This window comes from Hyperoodon ampullatus (genome assembly GCF_949752795.1).
Source record: "Hyperoodon ampullatus genome assembly, chromosome: 18".
Lineage (NCBI taxonomy): Eukaryota > Metazoa > Chordata > Mammalia > Artiodactyla > Ziphiidae > Hyperoodon > Hyperoodon ampullatus.
In genome coordinates, this window is record NC_136931.1 from 2,142,451 (window position 1) to 2,162,011 (window position 19,561).

Below are 19,561 nucleotides of genomic sequence, written 5' to 3' on the forward strand. Positions count from 1 at the left end.
GGGTTACAGCGTGTGGGGTTTTGCCTTGGAGCTGCTGCCACTCAGAACTGGGCTTGGTTATTAATAGGCTGACACAATGGCTGCTGTCTCCTCTGTAATTTTTTCTTACTGACCTAAAAGAAACGGGAAGGCGCTTCAGCCAAAATGAAGGCTGATTTTGCTATTTCTGGGGAAGATCACTGAGTCTGGGGAAATCCACATGGTGTGAGCTCAGATCATGGGAAAAGTGCAGGAAGAGGTCACTGTGAACCGAATTTATTCAGTCTCCTGGACTTGGCCCGGCACTCTGCATTCTTTTTGCCATGCTGCACGGCTTGCGGGATCTTAGTTCCCTGGCCAGGTTTTGAACCCTTGCCCTTGGCAGTGAGAGCACCGAGTCCTAACCAGGGAATTTTGTACATCCGTATTTTAGGAAACATTTTTCACTCCCAAGGGGGTAGTTTTACGTTTGGGGAGACTGAGACCAAGAAAAGGTTATATAACAGTAAAGACCAGCAGAGGCAGAGTTAAATCAGTATGTGGTATATGTAGTCCCTTTGTTGGCTTTTAAGCAGGTTTTTCTCGTGGGAGGGCAGGGTGATTGATTCCCAGGCATCGGCTCTGTCTTTCATTTTTGCCCTTCTCCTGTTTCACGTGTTTCATCTGTGGCACATTTACAACGAGCAGAGCCTTAGGAGTCTTTATGGTCTTCCTTTACGCACGTCCTCCATTCTTGCAACATTTAATTGACATCATAACAGTTTCAAAATGAGAGGAAAGTTCGTAGAGTTACTAACGTCAAGAAGACCAAAGCTTAAATGTCAGCACAGCCTCCTGATTTACATTGGACGAGTATGACCAACTTTAACAGATGTTTTCAGATTCCCTGCAGTGTCTGTCTTCGGTGGGACTTGCCTGCACAACTGACCTGATTTAAAAAAAAAAAAAAAAAGCCTGATTTGGTAACACAGATTCTGTCTACTAATCGTGTTTTTATTTTTATACCATACACAGCCTGTCTCCCCGTCCCCCGCTGCATCTCCTCCAGGAGGTCGGGGAGGAGAGTGGGCTGTGTTTAACTGTGTGTGCACCTGTGTGAGTCTGAGGGCAGTTCGACACCAAAGGCAGAACTCAGCATTTGCCTGCCTGCTCAGTGTCTCACAGCGCAGACTCCAGTATGGTAGGTTTATTATTATATAAACACTCCACAAATGGTTTCATTACTAAGAGTAATAGTTAAAGTAAAAGAAGGACACAGTTTGATAGGCTGCCTGGATTCTAGAGACTGCTACTAGTTATTCTGTGCAATGTGAGTAAATACTTACTAAGCCCCAAATTTGTTGTTTAGTGGTGCTTGGAAAAGTGGGGCTGAATTCTGAAGGTGCCCTGGTTGATGAAGGGAGAGATGCTCTTGCCTGCGTTTCCTGCTCTGGCCACATCAGAACCATTCTTGGAGGAGGGCCCTTTCCTTTTCTGAGGATGGGCCCCTAGACTAAGTTCCCCGTCAGGTCGGCCTGTGTGGCCTTGAATCTCTGGGATGGTGAGAGAAATTTTTCCTTTGCTCAGTAAATATCTCGGGAACAGCATGGTACTATGGTGTATCTTTTGTAAGGTGTAAACTTTCAAATAACTCAGGGAAGCATTTGCATACTGAGTGCTTAACACTCTGTTTGTACCCGAAGCCCATGGAGCTATTAGACGCGTGTGCATCTTCTGTAAATGTCACCACGGCAGCTGGCTGGAAGGGGCCTGGGTGATGCCGAGTGGCAGTGTGCCCTGCCGCAGCACTGCTCTGCACGCAGCTCGGATGCGCTGGAAAGCACTCACTCCCACGACAGTACACATGTATTTTTGCGCTGCTTATGGAGCTGGCTGGGTAGGACATGCTAATTTTTTAAGACTCCACATTTAGGAGTGACGGCCGTTGAAAAGTGCCTGTTGGAGATTCAAATATAAACAGGCTTTTTCGGGCGGCTTTATTTTCTAAAGGGGTATATGGAGTCTTTTTATAGAAAAAATTTCCCTTTTCGGTTACAAAACACAGCGGTACTTGGCTGCTGCCACAGAAAGTTAACTGAGTCCTTGATGCCTGGCTCACCAGAGGACAGAACGCCCATCAGATCTGTGGCCAGAGGCTGCGGGGGGCCCTAACCTGGCCACCTCGGCTCCGGGGACTCATCTAGAGGTCACTTGGCTCGCCGGTGCTGTTTCCATAGGTCACTGGGCCATTACATTCACGGTTACTGGAGTAACATTGGGAGCGTTTCGGGCTCTCCTGTGTACCTTTTTTTGAAGTAGAATTGGAAACAAACCTATTAGTTTTTGAAAGAAAACCTGTTTCCCAAGTTGTACTTGTAAAGTATTGTAACAGACAGTTTCTCGGAAGGGGGGTTCGCTGCTTGCCCAGCACAGTGGTGGTCTTCTCATTCACCTTCTCTGTGGTGCAGCTATACACTGTGGCTTGTCTCCTCGGCACCCAGTCCCGGGACAGGGAAAAGTCGTGCCAGCCACTTCAGCCTGTGGAGTGGGGCCAGCTCCAAGGAGAGCACTGCTGTCACCATGCAGAGTGCACAGGCAGGGTCAGTGCCCGGTGCCGGCGTGAACCTGTCGTGGCGTGCTGCAGACCCTCCTTCTGAACCTGTCCATCTGGGATTTTTATCATGAATTTGGAAAAGAAAACATGCTTTCTAGATTTGTGGGTGATAAACAGCTGGGAAAGGACTTCCCGGTGGCACAGTGGTTAAGAATCCACCTGCCAATGCAGGGGACACGGGTTCGATCCCTGGTCTGGGAAGTTCCCACATGCTGTGGAGCAACTAAGCCCGTGCGCCTAGAGCCCGTGCTCTGCAACAAGAGAAGCCACCGCAATGAGAAGCACGTGTACCGCAAGGAAGAGTAGCCCCCGCTCACCGCAACTAGAGAAAGCCTGCGTGCAGCAATGAAAACCCAACACAGCCAAAAATAAATAAATAAATAAAAAATAAATTAATTAAAAAAAAAAGCTAGGAAGAAAAGCAAATAAATTGGTTGGCAGTTCAGCATCCAAAATTATCTTTGTGGACCAAATCTAGCAAGATGAAATTGAAGTGGGATAAGTTTTCCTTGTAGGTTGCATATAACTGTAGCATTTAAAGAAGCTGCCCTTGCTAGTAGAAGAGAAGTATTTAGTAAGTTGAAACACTGGTAGTCATCTCCATATGGTGAGGCTACTCCAAGGCTGATGCTTAAAGATCAGATTAGCAGGATATAGTCTTCAGGAATAGGAACTGGTAATTTTTGGTTGACTTTCCATGGATGAGTACCATGGTTGGTTTGAATGACACATTAAAAGGGCAGTTAATAAGCTGAGGGCATTAGGAGAGAGAGACTAGGATGATGAAGCATTTCAAGAAAGGTGAGAATTTTCTAGGTTGGAATAAGGGAAGATCCTGGAGGTCCTCATAGCAGTGTGTGATGAAATGTTCATCTGAGATTTGCTAGCGGGGAGACGCTGGGTTGGGCAGCTCAAGCTTCTCTTTCATTTTGAGAGTCTTTGTGTTGTATTTTTTTTAGGGCACCTGGTTTGGGGGAAAGCTTTGTGGAAATAAATGGAGAATAATGCCTTGTATAGAGAAGTACTGGACTGGGCAGCTTAGGTTGTAACCATCTTTTGCAGCCTTGACTTCATGGTTGGATTGTGTAGGTGGGAGAGCCAGATTGAGATAGTACCAGCGCAAAACAGGGTGAGCAGAGGTACCTGGTGAGCGTGCCCGGGTGACGACGTCAGCTCTTTTTACATCAGGTTGTTTCCTTACTGTTGAGTTTTAAGAGTTGTTTGTGTATTTTGGATAATAGTCCTTTATCAGATGTGTTTTTTGCAAATATTTTCTCCCAGACTGTGACTTTTAATTCTCTTGATACTATCTTCTGCAGAGCAGAAGTTTTAAATTTATAGGTCCAGCTTATCTATCAGTTACTTTACATGTAGGCCTGTGATCCATTTTGAGTATTTTTTGCGAAAGGTCTGTGTTCAGGTTCATTCTTTTGCATGTGGATGTTCAGTTGTTCCGACACCATTTGTTGAAGAGACTGTCTTTGCTCCATTGTATTGCCTTCTTTGCTCTTTTGTCAGAGATCAGTTGACTATATTTATGGAACTCTGTTTCTGGGCTGTCTCTTCTCTTCCATTGATCTCCCTGTTTACTCTTTCACCAACACCACACTGTCATGATTACTGTAGCTTTATAGTAAGTCTTGAAGTCAGGTAACATCAGTCCTCCAACTTTGTTCTTCTCCAATATTGTGTTGACTATTCTGTGTCTTTTGGCTTTCCATATGAACTTTAGAATTTGTGTGTTGATATCAGTGAAATAATTTACTGGGATTTTGATTGGGACTGTTGAATCTATAGATCAAGTTGGGAAGTACTGACACCTTGACAATACTGAGTCTTCTTATCCATGAACATGGAATGTCCCTCCATTTACTTAGTTCTTCTTTGATTTTCTTCATCAGAATTTTGCAGTTTTCCCCATATAGATTTTATGTATATTTTTTAGGTTCATACCTAAGTATTTCATGTTGTAGTGCTAATGTAAACAATACTGCTTTTAATTTCAAATTTCACTTGTTCATTGTTGGTTTATAAGAAAGCAATTGACTTTTGCATATTAACTTTGTTGCCTACAACCTTGCTATAAATGCTTACTAATTCCAGTTTTCATGTCAGTTCTTAAGGATTTTCCACATAGATGATGATGTCATTTGTGAACAAAGAGAGTTTTTATGTTTCTTCCCAACGTGTATACATTTTATTTCCATTTCTTGCTGTATTGCATTAGCAAGAACTTTTCAGTACGAAGTTGAAAAGGAGTGGTGAGAGAGAATATCCTTACTATGTACCTGCTGTTAGTGGGAAAGCCTCAAGTTTCTCATCATTAAGTATGACTTTAGCTGTAGTTTTTTTGGTAGATCTTTATCAAGTTGGAAAAGTTCCCCTTTATTCCAAGTTTACTGAGTTTTTATCATGAATGGGTATTAGATTTAGTCAAATGCTTTTTTTTCAACTGTTGATATGATCATGTGATGTTTCTTTTTTAGTCTGTCAAATGTGATGGATTATATTGATTTTCAAACCTTGAACCAGCCTTACATACCCGGGATAAATTCCACATGGTCATAGTGTATACTTCTTTTTATATTGTTTGGATTCAATTTGCTAATATTTTGTTGAGGATTTTTGCATTTATGTTCACAAGACATATTGGCCTATAGTTTTCTTATAATGTCTTGTCTGGTTTTGTCATTAGGGTAATGCTGGATAGAGGATAGAAGCTATCCTCAGAGAGATTGTAGAGGATTGGTATAATTTCTTCCTTAAATGTTTGGTAGATTTCACCAGTGAACCCTTCTGGGCCTTGTGGCTTTCTGTTTTGGAAGGTTATTAATTACTGATTACTTTTACTTAATAGATATAGGTCTATTCAGATTGTTTATTTCTCATGTGGGTTTTGACACACAAGTGTTTGAAGGAGGTCCACTTCATGTAGGTCCATTTCATACAGGCTATCAAATTTGTGGGCATAGAATTGTTCACAATATTCCTTTATTTTCATTTTAATTTCCATGTGATCTGTAGTGATGTCCCCTCTTTCATTTCTTTTTAAAATAAATTTATAAATAAATTAATTAATTTATTTATGGCTGCGTTGGGTCTTTGGGGTTTTTTTTTAATTTATTAAATTTATTTATTTTTTGGCTGTGTTGGGTCTGCGTTGTTGCGTGCAGGCTTTCTCTAGTTGCGACAAGTAGCCGTGCATGGGCTTCTCATTGTGGTGGCTTCTTGTGTGGAGCACAGGCTCTAGGCATGCGGGCTTCAGTAGTTGTGGCATGTGGGCTCAGTAGTTGTGGCTCACGGGCTCTAGAGCACAGGCTCAGTAGTTGTGGCACATGGACTTAGTTGCTCCGCGGCATGTGGAATCTTCCTGGACCAGGGCTCGAACCCATGTCCCCTGCATGGGCAGGCGGATTCTTAACCACTGCCCCACCAGGGAGGCCCTCATTTCTGATATTAGTACTTTGTATCCTGTCTCTTTTTTTCTTAACTTGGCTAGAGATTTATTGATTTTATCAATCTTTTCAAAGAACCTGCTTTTCGTTTTGTTCATTTTTTCTCTATTCATTTCCTGTTTTCAATTTCATTAATTTCTGCTATAATTCTTTTTTTTTCTTCTTCTGCTTACTTTGAGTTTAATTTCCTCTTCTTTCTCTAGTTTCCTACAGTGGAAACTTAGATTATTGATTTTAGATCTTCTTAAATGTGCATTCAACCCTATAAGTTTCCCTTTAAGCACTGCTTTCACTGCATCCCACAAATTTTGGTAAGTTGTCTTTTCATTTCCATCTGACTTAAAATATTTTAAAATTTCCCTTGATAATTCTTCTTTGGCCCATGTGTTATTTAGAAGTGTGTTGTTTAATTTCTACCTTTTTTGGGATTTTCCAGTTATTTTTTTTTGTTACTGATTTCTAGTTTAATTTTATCATGGTCTAAGAGTAGACATTATATGATTTCTATACTTTTAATGTTGTTACAATGTGTTTTATGACCCAGAATGGGGTCTGACTTGGTGAATGTTCTTTGTGAGCTTGAGAAAAATGTGTGTTCTGCTGTTGGACGAAGTAGTCTGTAGATGTCAGTTTTATCCACTTGATTGATGGTTGTTGAGTTCAACCATATCCTTACTGATTTCTGCTTGCTGTATCTTATCTGTCCATTTTTGAGAGGGGGGCATTGAATTCTCTAGCAATGATAATGGATTCATCTGGTTTTCCTTGCAATTCTGTTAATTTTTGCCTCACGTAGTTTGACACTCTGTTCTTAGGTGCATACCTGTTAAGAATTGTTATGTATTCTTAGAGAATTGACTCCCTTATCGCTATGTAATGCCCCTTTTATCCCTGACAGCTTTCCTTGCTTTGAAGTCTGCCCCATCTGAAATTAATATAGCTACTGTTACTTTCCTTTGATCATTGTTAGCATGGCATATCTTTATTCATCTATTTCCTTTTTAAAAAAAATTTATTTATTTTTGGCTGCATTGGGTCTTTGTTGCTGTGTGCAGCCTTCCTCTAGTTGTGGCAAGTGGGGGTTGCTCAGTAGCTGTGGCTCACGGGCTCTGGAGCGCAGGCTCAGTAGTTGTGGCCCACGGGCTTAGCTGCTCCGCGGCACGTGGGATCGTCCCAGACCAGGGCTTGAACCCGTGTCCCCTGCATTGGCAGGTGGACTCTTAACCACTGCGCCACCAGGGAAGTCCCCATTCCATTTACTTTTAATCCATATGTCTTTATAGTTAAAGTGGGTTTCTTGTAGATAACATGTAATTGTGTCTTGTGTTTTAATCCACTCTGATAGTCTCTGTGTTTTAATTGGTGCATTTAAACCGTTGACATTCAAAGTGATTACTGATACAGTATCTACCATGTTTGTTATAGTTTTCCATTTGTTGCCCTTGTTATTTGTTCCTGTTTTTATCCTCCACTCTTTTTTTTGCCTTTTGTGGTTTTAATAGAGCATTTTATAATTCCATTTTTTCTCCTTAGCATATCAGTTATACTTCTTTTTTTACTTTTTTAAGTGGTTGCCCAATAGTTTGCAATATACATTTATAACTAATCCAAGTCCACTTTCAGATAACACTATACCGCTCCACAGGTGGTGTGAGTACCTTGCAAGAACAAGATAATCCTAATTTCTTTTTCCAATCCCTTGTATCATTGTGTCATTCATTTCACTTATATGTACATATATCTGAGTATATATACACACACAAATATATATTCCTTAGAGGCATATACATGTATACACACACGCACACAGGCACAAAAGCAAACATAACTGAATACATTGTTGCCATTATTATTTTAAACAAACTGTTACCTGTTTGATCAGTTAAGTTTCTGAGCTATATTGTTTTCCTTTTCTCTAAAGAACTTCCTTAAACATTTCTTGTAAGGCAGGTCTACTGGCAACAAATTCTCTCAATTTTTATTTGTCTCATAAAGGCTTTGTTTCTCCTTCACTTTTGACGGATACTTTCATAGAGTACAGTTCTAGGTGATGGGTTTTTTTCTCTCAGCTTTAAATATTTCCAGTCTCTTCTTGCTTGCATGGATTCTGGGGAGTAGTTGGATGTAATTGTTATCTGTGTTTCTCTATAGGTGAGGTGTTTTTTCCCTTGGTTTCTTTCAGGATACTTTCTTTATCTTTGATTTTCTGTAATTAAAAATGATATACCAAGGTGTAGTTTTTGGCATTTATCCTGCTTGGCATCCTCTGAGCCTCCTGGGTCTGTAGTTTGGTGTCTGAATTTAATTTGGGTGAGATTCTCAATAAGTGTTACTTCAAATATTTCTTCTGTTCCTTGCTCACTTCTCCTTCTGATAGTCCCATTACATGTACATTACACCTTGTGTAGTTGTCCCACAGTCCTTGGATATTCTGTTCTTTTTTTTCCCCCAGTCTTTTTCTCCTTGCTTTTTGGTTTTCAAGGATTCTATTGAGATATCCTCTAGCTCGGTGATTCTTTCCTCAGCTGTGTCCAGTCTAACTACAAGCCCATCAAAGGCATTCTTCATTTCTGTCACTGTGGTTTTCATGTCTAGGCTTTCTTTTTGGTTCTTCCTTAGGACTTCCATCTCTGCTTACATTGCCCACCTGTCCTTGCATGCTGTCTACTTTGTCCATTTGAGCCCTTAGCATATTAAACATAGTTGTTTCAAATTTCTGGTCTGAGAATTCCAGCATTCCTGCCATGTCTGGTTCTGACGCTTGTCTCTTCAAATTGTGTTTTTTGCTTTTAGTATGCCTTGTAATTTTTTCTCGATTGCGGGACATGATGTATCTGTTAAAGGAACTGCTGTAAATAGGTCGCTGGTGATGAGGGGGGAGGAGAAGCATTCGCTAGTCCTTTGATTGGGTTTAGGTCTTCTAGTGAAGCCTGTGCCTCTGGACCATGAACTTCTCCAGTGTTTCTCAGTTTTTTCCATCCCCTTAGGTGGGACAGGGTGCCTGGAGTGGGCTGGAGTTGGATATTTCTCTTCCCCCAGGTCATTTTGGCTCTGATAATACACAGCAGCTTAGGCTGTGGTTAACTAGTTTCCCTCGAGGGCCGGCCTTGTTAAGAACAGGGCTCTGGTGTCTCTCAAAGTGGTTGCTTTTCCTCTCCCCCTGCCAGAAGCACGAGGGGGTTTTTCTCTATTATTTACTGTGGGACTTTGGTCGAGCCCCTGGAGGTAAATCTTACAATATTGCAGGTACCCCAGTGGTGAGGTCCACCTGGAGCTTTCCACTCTCAGAGCTGTCTGCACTGAGCCTCCAGCTGAACTAGGGTTTCTACCCTAGTTTCCACCCCAGCACTGGTTCCTCCCGGGGTTTCTGCTTGTGTGTGTCCCCCCCACCCCAAGCACAACTCTGTGTCACTGCCCGTCTCTCCAGTCTGTGGGCAGCAGTGTTCCCTGTGTCCTCACCTCTCTTACAGATCAAGAACTGTGGATTTTTCAGTCTGTTTAGCTTTTTATAGGACAGAGAAGCAACTTCCATGCTCCTTATATGCTGAACCAGAAGCTGGGAAGTCCCTTTTCCTGGGTTTTTATTGCTGTGTATTTTTTTTTTTTTTTTTTTTTTTTTTGCTGTACGCAGGCCTCTCACTGTTGTGGCCTCTCCCATTGCGGAGCACAGGCTCCAGACGCGCAGGCTCAGCGGCCATGGCTCACGGGCCCAGCCGCTCCACGGCATGTGGGATCTTCCCGGACCAGGGCACGAACCCGTGTCCCCTGCATCGGCAGGCGGACTCTCAACCACTGCGCCACCAGGGAAGCCCCATGCTGTGTATTTTTATATCCGTTTTATTGAGATACAGTTACATTCTATAAAATATATACCTTTTATGTGTACAGTTAGATGAATTTCAGCAACTATATATACCTGTGTAGCCACCCCCATACCCGAGAGAACATTCCATCACCCTGCAAAGTTCCTTTCTGCCCCTTTGCAGTCAGTTCTCTCCTAAGCTCGGGCCCCAGGCAGCTGCTGTCACCAGGGATTCATTTTGCCTTTTTATAATCTCATACAAGTGGAATCACCCAGTCCGCGCTCCTCCGTCTCCCTGCTTCCCTTGTCCGTGGTGTATTTGAGACCGTCCACGTCGTGGTGTGTGTCAGTAGATGGCTCCTTTCCATGGCCGACGCGTGTTCTGTCTGATGAACACACCACACACCTTGTGTATCTGTGTACTCGGAGCACTCTCCACCGCTTCCAGCTTTGGACAGCCACTAGTAAAACTTCTCTGAACACGTGGAGGTGTTTGTGTGCACCTGTGTTCTCATTTCTCTTGAGTAAATGTCTGGTGTCACATTGCTAGGTTGTGTGCTGAGTCTGTGTGTGGCAGTTGTGAGAAGCTGTTGTCCCGTTTTCACCCTCCCCACAGCAGAGAGGGGGAGGGGGAGCGAGCTCAGTGCTTCCTGGCCCCACAGCTCTGGGTGCCATCTTTTGTCTCAGGCCCCCCGGGGGTGCAGGGAGGAGCTCACTTGTGGTATTAAACAGCTGACATCTAATGACCTTGACCACGTTTCATATTTTTGTTAGTCGTTTGTATCTCTATATATAATTTTTCTATCTTTTGTGAATTTTGTTTTCATCTCTTTTGTGAACTTTCTGTTCAGATCTTTTGCCTGTGTTTTTTTTTTTTAAATTTATTTATTTATTTATTTATTTTTGGCTGTGTTGGGTCTTCGTTTCTGTGCGTGGGCTTTCTCCAGTTGCGGCAAGCGGGGGCCGCTCTTCATCGCGGTGCGCGGGCCTCTCACTATCGTGGCCTCTCTTGTTGTGGAGCACAGGCTCCAGACGCGCAGGCTCAGTAATTGTGGCTCACGGGCCTAGTTGCTCCGCGGCATGTGGGATCCTCCCAAACCAGGGCTTGAACCCGTGTCCCCTGCATTGGCAGGCAGACTCCCAACCACTGTGCCACCAGGGAAGCCCCTGCCTGTGTTTTTATTGGGTTGTTTATCTTACTGATAAGGTAGTAAGGGTTCTTTATATATTCTGGATACAGGTCACTTGCAAATGTATATTTGCAAATACTTCTCCCAGTCCATCACTTGCCCTTTTTATTTTTTAATGGTTTATTTTGAAGAGCTGAAGATTTTTGTTTTGATGGAGTCCAGTTTGTTAGCTTCCATCTATATCTACGCCAGGGTTATAGAGATTTTCTCCGAGTTTATAATAGTTAGTTATACTCAGGATGGTTTTGGTAGCTTGTGGTCAAATTTGATGGTACCCAGTAAGTGCTTACAGAATAAATTGGTGTAAAACTTCGTTCTTTTTCATTTTTAATTTAATTTTTCTTTTATAGTGGAGTATAGTTGATTTACAATGTTGTGTTAGTTTCAGGTGTCCAGCCAAGTGACTCAGTTATACATATACATATATCCATTCTTTTTCAGATTCTTTTCCTGTATAGGTTATTACAGAATATTGAGTAGAGTTTCCTGTGCTATACAGTAGGTCCTTGTTGATTATCTATTTTACATATAGTAGTGTATATATGTTAATTGCAAACTCCTAATTTATCCCTCCCCCCTCCACGTTTCCCCTTTGGTAACCATCACTTTTTTTTGAAGTCTGTGAGTCTGTTTCTGCTTTGTAGATAAGTTCATTTGTATTATTATTACATTTTTAGATTCCACATATAAGTGATATCATATGATATTTGTCCTTGTCTGACTTACTTCACTTAGTATGATAATCTCTATGTCCATCCATGTTGCTGCAACTGGCATTATTTTATTTTTTATGGCTGAGTAATATTCTATTGTATATACATACCACATCTTCTTTATCCATTTCTCTGTCAGTGGATTTTTAGGTTGCTTCCATGTCCTGGCTATTGTAAATAGAGCTGCAGTGAATGCTGGGGGTGCATGTATCTTTTTGAATTATTGTTTTCTTTGGATATATGCCCAGGAGTGGGATTGCTGGGTCATATGGTAGCTCTAGTTTCAGTTTTTTGAGGAACTTCCATACTGTTCTCCATAGTGGCTGCACCTATTTACATTCCCACCAACAGTGTAGGAGGGTTCCCTTTTCCCCACACGCCCTCCAGCATTCATTCTTTGTAGATATTTTGATGATGGCTATCTGGCAGGTGTGAGGTGTACCTCATTGTAGTTTTGATTTTCATTTCTCTAGTAATTAATGATGTTGAGCATCTTTTCATGTGCTTTTTGGCCATCTGTTTGTCTTCTTTGGAGAAATGTCTGTTTAGGTCTTCTGCACATTTTTTTTTTTTTTTGCAGTACACAGGCCTCTCACTGTTATGGCCTCTCATGTTACGGAGCACAGGCTTCGGACGTGCAGGCTCAACGGCCATGGCTCACGGGCCTAGCTGCTCCGCGGCATGTGGGATCCTCCTGGACCGGGGCATGAACCCGTGTCCCCTGCATCTGCAGGCGGACTATCAACCACTGCGCCACCAGGGAAGCCCCTTCTGCCCATTTTTTGATTGGGTTGTTTGTTTTTTTTTGATATTGAGCTGCATGAGCTGTGTATATATTTTGGAGATTAATCCCTTGTCAGTCACTTCATTTGCAAATATTTTCTCCCATTCTGTGGGTTGTCTTTTTGTTTTTTATGGTTTCCTTTGCTGTGCAAAAGCTTTTAAGTTTCATTAGGTCCCATTTGTTTATTTATTTTTGTTTTTATTTTCATTACTCTCTAGGAGGTGGATCCAAAAAAAATATTGCTGTGATTTATGTCAAGAGTGTTCTTCCTATGTTTTCCTCTAAGAGTTTTATCATATCCAGCCTTACACTAGGTCTTTAATGCATTTTGAGTTTATTTTTGTGTACGGTGTTAGAGAATGTTCTCATTTCATTCTTTTACATGTAGTTGCCTAGTTTTCCTAAACCACTTATTGAAGAGACTGTCTTTTCTCCATTGTATATTCTTGCCTCCTTTGTCATAGATTAATTGATCATAGGTGTATGGGTTTATTTTGGGGCTTTCTATCCTGTCCCATTGATCTATATTTCTGTTTTTGTGCCAGTACCATACTGTTTTGATTACTGTAGCTTTGTAGCATAGTGGGAAGTCAGGGGGTCTGATTCCTCCAGCTCCATTTTTTTTCCTCAGGATTGCTTTGGCTATTTAGGGTCTTTTGTGTTTCCATAAAAATTAAAAAAATTTTTTTTCTAGTTCTGTGAAAAATACCATTGGTAATTTGATAGGGATTGCCCTGAATCTGTAGATTGCTTTGGGTAGTGTAGTCATTTTGACAGTGTTGATTCGTCCAGTCCAAGAACATGGTATATCTTTCCATCTGTTTGTGTCATCTTTGATTTCTTTCATCAGTGTCTTATAGTTTTCAGGGTACGGGTCTTTTTTCCTCCTTAGGTAGGTTTATTCCTAGGTATTTTGTTCTTTTTCATGCAGTGGTAAATGGGATTGTTTTCTTAATTTCTCTTTCTGATCTTTCATTGTTAGTGTATAGGAATGCAAGAGATTTCTGTGCATTAATTTTGTGTCCTGGAACTTTTCCGAATTCATTGATGAGCTCTAGTAGTTTTCTGGTAGCATCTTCAGGATTTTCTATGTATAGTATCATGTCATCTGCAAACAGTGACAGTTTTACTTCTTCTTTTCCAATTTGAATTCCTTTTATTTCTTTTTCTTCTTTGATTGCCGTGGCTAGCACTTCCAAAACTATGTTGAATAAAAGTGGTGAGAGTGGACATCTTTGTCTTGTTCCTGATCTTAGAGGAAATGCTTTCAGCTTTTCACCATTGAGAATGATGTTAGCTGTGGGTTGGTCATCTATGACCTATGGCCTTTATTATGTTGAGGTACATTCCCTCTTTGCCCACTTTCTGGACAGTTTTTAACATTACTGGGTGTTGAACTTAGTCAAAAGCTTTTTCTGCATCTATTGAGATGACCATATGGTTTTTATTTTTCACTTTGTTAATGTGTATCATACTGGTTGATTTGCATATATTGAAGAATTCTTGCATCCCTGGGATAAATGCCACTTGATTGTGGTGTATGATCCTTTTAATGTATTGTTGTATTTGGTTTGCTAGTATTCTGTTGAGAATTTTTGTGTCTGTGTTCATCAGTGATATTGGCCTGTAATTTTCTTTTTTTGTGGTATTTTTGTCTGGTTTTGGTATCAGGGTGATGGTGGACTCATAGAATGAGTTTGGGAATGTTTCTTCCTCTGCAGTTTTTGGGAAGAGTTTCAGAAGGATAGGTGCTAACTCTTCTCTAAATGTTTGATAGAATTCGTCTGTGAGGCCATCTGGTCCTGGACTTTTGTTTGTTGGAAGTTTTTTAGTCACAGTTTCAATTTCAGTACTTGTGATTGGTCTGTTCATATTTTCTATTTCTTCCCGATTCCATCTTGGAAGGTTGTACCTTTCTAAGAATTTGTCCATTTCTTCTAGGTTGTCTATTTCATTGACATACAGTTGCTTGTAGTAGTCTCTTAGGATCCTTTGTATTTCTGTGGTGTCAGTAGTAGCTTCTCCTTGTTCATTTCTAATTTTATTGATTTGAGTCCTCTCCCTTTTTTCCTTGATGAGTCTGGCTAAAGGTTTATCAATTTTATCTTTTCAAAGAACCAGCTTTTAGTTTCATTGATCTTTGCTATTGTTTTCTTTGTCTCTATTTATTTCTGCTCAGATCTTTATGATTTTTTTTTCTACTAACTTTGTGTTTCGTTCTTCTTTCTCTAGTTGTTTTGGGTGTAAGTTAGGTTGTTTGAGATTTTTCTTGTTTCCTGAGGTAAGATTGTATTGCTGTAAACTTCCTTCTTAGAGCTGCTTTTGCCATGTCCCACAGGTTTTGGATTCCCGTGTTTTCATTGTCTTTTATCTCTAGTTGTTTATTTATTCACTCTTTGATTTATTCAATGATTCATTGGTTGTTTAATAACATGTTGTTTAGCCTCCACGTGTTTGTGTGTTTTTTTAAGTTCTTTCTGTTATTGATTTCTACTCTCATAGTGTTGTGGTCGGAAAAGATGCTTGATATGATTTCAGTTTTCTTAAATTCACCAAGGCTTGCTTTGTGGCCCAGCATGTGACCTATCCTGGAGAATGTTCCATGTGCACTTGAGAAGAATGTGTATTCTGCTGCTTTTGGATGGTCTAATGTGTTACTTATGGCCTGTGTTTCTTTATTGATTTTCTGTCTGGATGGTCTGTCCATTGATGTAAGTGAGGTGTTAAAGCTCCCTACTATTATTGTGTTACTGTCGATTTCTCCTTTTATGGCTGTTTGCATTTGCCTTACATGTTGAGGTGCTCCTATGTTGGGTGTATATATATATTTACAATTGTTATATTTTCCTCTTGGATTTACCCCATGATCGTTAGGTAGTGTCCTTCTTTGTTTCTTGTAACAGTCTTTATTTTAAAGTCTATTTTGTCTGATATGAGTATTGCTACTCCAGCTTTCTTTTGATTTCTATTCGCATGGAATACCTTTTTCCATCCCCTCACTTTCAAACTGTATGTGTCCCTAGATCTGAAGTGGGACTCTTGTAGACAGCATATATATGGGTCTTGTTTTTGTATCCGTTCAGGCAGTCTTTGTCTTTTGTTTGGAGCATTTAAACCATTTCCATATAAGGTAATTCTCCATATGTGTGTTCCTATTGCCATTTTGTTAATTCTTTTGGATTTGTTTTTGTAGGTCTTTTTTCTTCCCTTCTTTTGTTCTCTTGTGATTTGATGACTATCTTTAGTCTTGTGTTTGGATTGCTTTTTGTGTGTGTGTGTCTGTTGTATCTATTGTAGATTTTTGGTTTGCGGTTCCCATGAGGTTTTGGTAAAGCATTCTATATATTGAATATATACAAGATTGTTTTAAGTTGCTGGTCTCTTAATTTCAAACACATTTCCTATATCCTGCATCTGTACTTTCGTCTTCTCATGATTGCTGGTTTTGATATCATATTTGTGTGTGGGTGATTTCCTACCTTTTCTGTGTGTTTGTCTTTACTGGTGAGCTTTCCCATTCATAATTTTCTTTCTAGTTGTGGCCTTTTCTTTTCCACCTAGAGAAGTTCCTTTAGCATTTGTTGTAAAGCTGGTTTGGTGGTGCTGAATTATCTTAGCTTTTGCTTGTCTGTAAAACTTCCAATTTCTCTTTCGAATCTGAACGAGAGCCTTGCTGGGTAGAGTATTCTTGGTTGTAGCTTTTTCCCTTTCATTACTTTAAGTGTATCATGCCACTCACTTCTGGCCTGCAGAGTTTCTGCTGAAGAAACCTTATGGGGATTCCCTTGTATGATACTTGTTGCTTTTCCCTTGTTGCTTTTATTATTTTCTTTTTGTCTTTAATTTTTGTCAGTTTCATTAATATGTGTCTTGGCGTGTTCCTCTTTGGGTTTATCCTGTATGGGACTCTCTGCACTTACTGGAATGGAGTGAGTATTTCCTTTCCCATGTTAGGGAAGTTTTCAGCTATAATCTCTTCAACTATTTTCTCGGGCCCTTTCTCTCTCTCTTCTTCTAGGAGTCCTATATTGTGAATATTGATGTGTTTCATGTTGTCCCAAAGGTCTCTGAGGGTGTCCTCATTTCTTTTCATTCTTTTTTCTTTATTCTGGTCTGTGGCAGTAATTTCCACCACTCTGTTGTCCAGCTCATTTATTCATTCTTCTGCCTCATTTATTCTGCTGTTGATTCTTTTCAATGTATTTTTCATTTCAGTTATTGTGTTGTTCATCTGTTTGTTCTTTAAATCTTCTAGCTCTTTATTAAACATTTCTTGTATCTTCTTGGTCTGTGCTTCCATTCTTTTTCTGAGATCTTGGGTCATCTTTACTATAATTACTTTGAATTCTTTTTCAGATAGGTTGCCTGTCTCCACTTCACTTAGTTGTTCTGGGTTTTTATCTTGTTCCTTCATCTGGCACATATTTCTTTGTCATCTCATTTTGTCTGACTTTCTGTGTTTGTGGTCTCCTTTCTGCAGGCTGCAGGATTATAGTTCCTCTTGTTTTTGGTGTCTGCCCTTGGTAGGTGAGGTTGGTCCTGGGCTTGTGCAGGCTTCCTGGTGGGAGGGACTGGAGCGAGCCCACTGGTGGGTGGAGCTGGGTCTTGTCCCTCAGGTGGACAGGCCCATGTCAGGGGGTGTGCTTAGAGGTGACTGTGAGCTCAGTACAACTTTAGGCAGCCTGTCTGCTGATGGGTGGGGCATTGTTTCCCCTGCTGGTTGTTTGGCCTGAGGCATCCCAGCACTAGAGCTTGCTGGTTGTTGGGTGGGTCCAGGTCTTGGTGCCAAAATGGTGACCTCCAGGAGAGCTCACGTTGATCATATTCCCTGGGGCCTCTGCCACCAGTGTCCTTGCCCCCACTGTGAGCCACAGCTGATCCCTGCCTCCCCAGGAGACCCTCCAAGACCCGCAGGTAGGTCTATCCCAGGCTCCTGTGGAGTCACTGCTTTGTGCTGGGTCCCATTGCACACGAAATCTTGTGTGTGCCCTCCAGGAGTGGAGTCTCTTGTTTCCCCCAGTCCTGTGGAGCTCCTGCACTCAGGCCCTGCTGGCCTTGAAAGCCAAGAGCTCTGGGGGCTCTTCCTCCTGAGGCCAGACCCTCAGGCTGGGGAGCCTGACGGGCTCAGAATTCTAACTCCCGTGGGAGGACCTCTGCCATATAATTATTTTCCAGTTTGTTGGTCACCCACCTGGCGGGTATGGAATTTGATTATATTGTGAAAGTGCCCCTCCTACCATCTTGTTGTGGCTTCTTCTTTGTCTTTGGGTGTAAAATATCTTTTTTCGTAGGTTCCGGTCTTTTTAAAAAAAATTTGTTTGTTTGTTTACTTATGGCTGAGTTGGGTCTTTGCTGCTGCGCGCAGGCTTTCTCCAGTTGTGGTGAGTGGGGGCTACTCTTCTTCACAGTGCACGGGCTTGTCATTGTGGTGGCTTCTCTTGTAGCGGAACATGGGCTCTAGGCGTGCGGGCTTCAGTAGTTGTGGCTCATGGGCTTTAGTAGTCGTGGCTCATGGGCTTCAGTAGTTGTGGCACGTGGGCGCAGTAGTTGTGGCTTGCGGGCTCTAGAACACAGGCTCAGTGGTTGTGGTGCACAGGCTTAGTTGCTCCGTGGCATGTGGGATCTTCCTGGACCAGGGCCCGGACCCATGTCCCCTGCATTGGCAGGCAGATTCTTAACCACTGCACCACCAGGGAAGCCCTCCAGTCTTTTTTGTTGAGAGTTGTTTAGCAGTTAGTTGTGATTTTGGTGTTTTCTTGAGAGGAGGTGAGCTCGATCCCCTAGTCCGCCACCTTGTCTGGCATTGAGGGGCTGCTTGTAGTCTGGATGCTTTGCCGCCTCTTTCCTCAGTGTATGCTGGACATTATCCCCTTGACATGGGGTGTACAGGTGCGGTGGCCTGTGCGCGCTCCTGGTATGGCGGGGGCAGCGATCAGCACCCGCTTGTTGGTCTCACCGCAGTGGCAGCGGCCCCTGAGCCTTTTGGACAGCGGGGGCAGTGATGGACCCCTGCTCCCAGTTCTCGTAGTGGCGGTGGTGGCCCGCATGCTCCCAAGAGGGCAGAGACAGTGATTGGCGCCTGCTGGTGGGTCTCTTGGTGGTGGTGGCCCATGCCCTCCTGAGACAGTGCAGGCAGCACTTGGCACCTCTTCATGGGTCTTGTGGTGGCAGTGGCAGCCCGTGCACTCCTGGGACAGCAGGGGCAGCGCTTGGGACCTGCTCGTGGGCTTCGTGGTGGCGGCCCGTGCACTCCGGGGACAGCGGGGGGCAGTGCTTCGGGTCTGCTTGTGTGTGTCTTAGCAGTGGCGATGGCCCATGCCCGCCTCTAGAGCCCGTGATGGTGGTGGTGGCTCACGCCCAGCCCAGAGCTCGTGCAGGTGGTGTCCTGTTGACTGAGAGCACGTGCACGAGGAAGGAAGCTCTTACGGTGGGTGGTCCTGCGCCTCTCCTTACGTGCCCCCCAACAGTGGCGCCTTGCCTCTCTGACAGGCCCAGGCTTCTTCCGAGCACACCCTCAGCTGCCACAGTCCAGCCTCTTCAGGCTGACTCTGTGTGCCAGCCCTGGTCCTCTCCCTGGGTCTGACCTCCGAAGCCCAAGCTTCAGCACCCAGCTGCCCCCTGCACCTGTGGATGAGTGTCTCAGGTTGGGGACTTCAGGGCAGCTGTACCGACTGTCTGTGCAGGGCACTCTCCGTGTTGCCTTCCGCAAACTGGCTGTTACGCTCTCCTCGGAGGCTTCAAAGCTCCCCGTCTGTCCAGGATGATCTCCCTGACGATGAGTGGACTTCCCAGGGTGCAGGAACCTTTCCTCCTTCACAGCTCCCTCTCTGGGGTGTAGGTCCCGTCCCAACTCCTTTCACTTTTTTTTTCTTTTTCCTTTTGTTCTACCCAGTTACGTGGAGGTTTTCTTGTGCTCTCGGAAGCCTGAGGTCTTCTGCCAGCATTCCGTAGATGTTCCGTGCGAGCCGTTCCACGTGTAGATGGATTCTGGTGTGTTTGTGGGAGGAGGTGAGCTCCACCTCCTACTCTTCCGCCATCTGCCAAG

The 19,561-nt window shown here is 42.8% G+C and overlaps 1 protein-coding gene across 1 annotated transcript in view; it reads left to right on the plus strand.

The window, feature by feature from the left end:
- KLHDC4 (kelch domain containing 4) overlaps positions 1 to 19,561 on the plus strand; it is a gene marked incomplete at its 5' end in the record, with an annotated part of 58,025 nt that overhangs the window by 18,422 nt on the left and 20,042 nt on the right. The window lies entirely within an intron of this gene.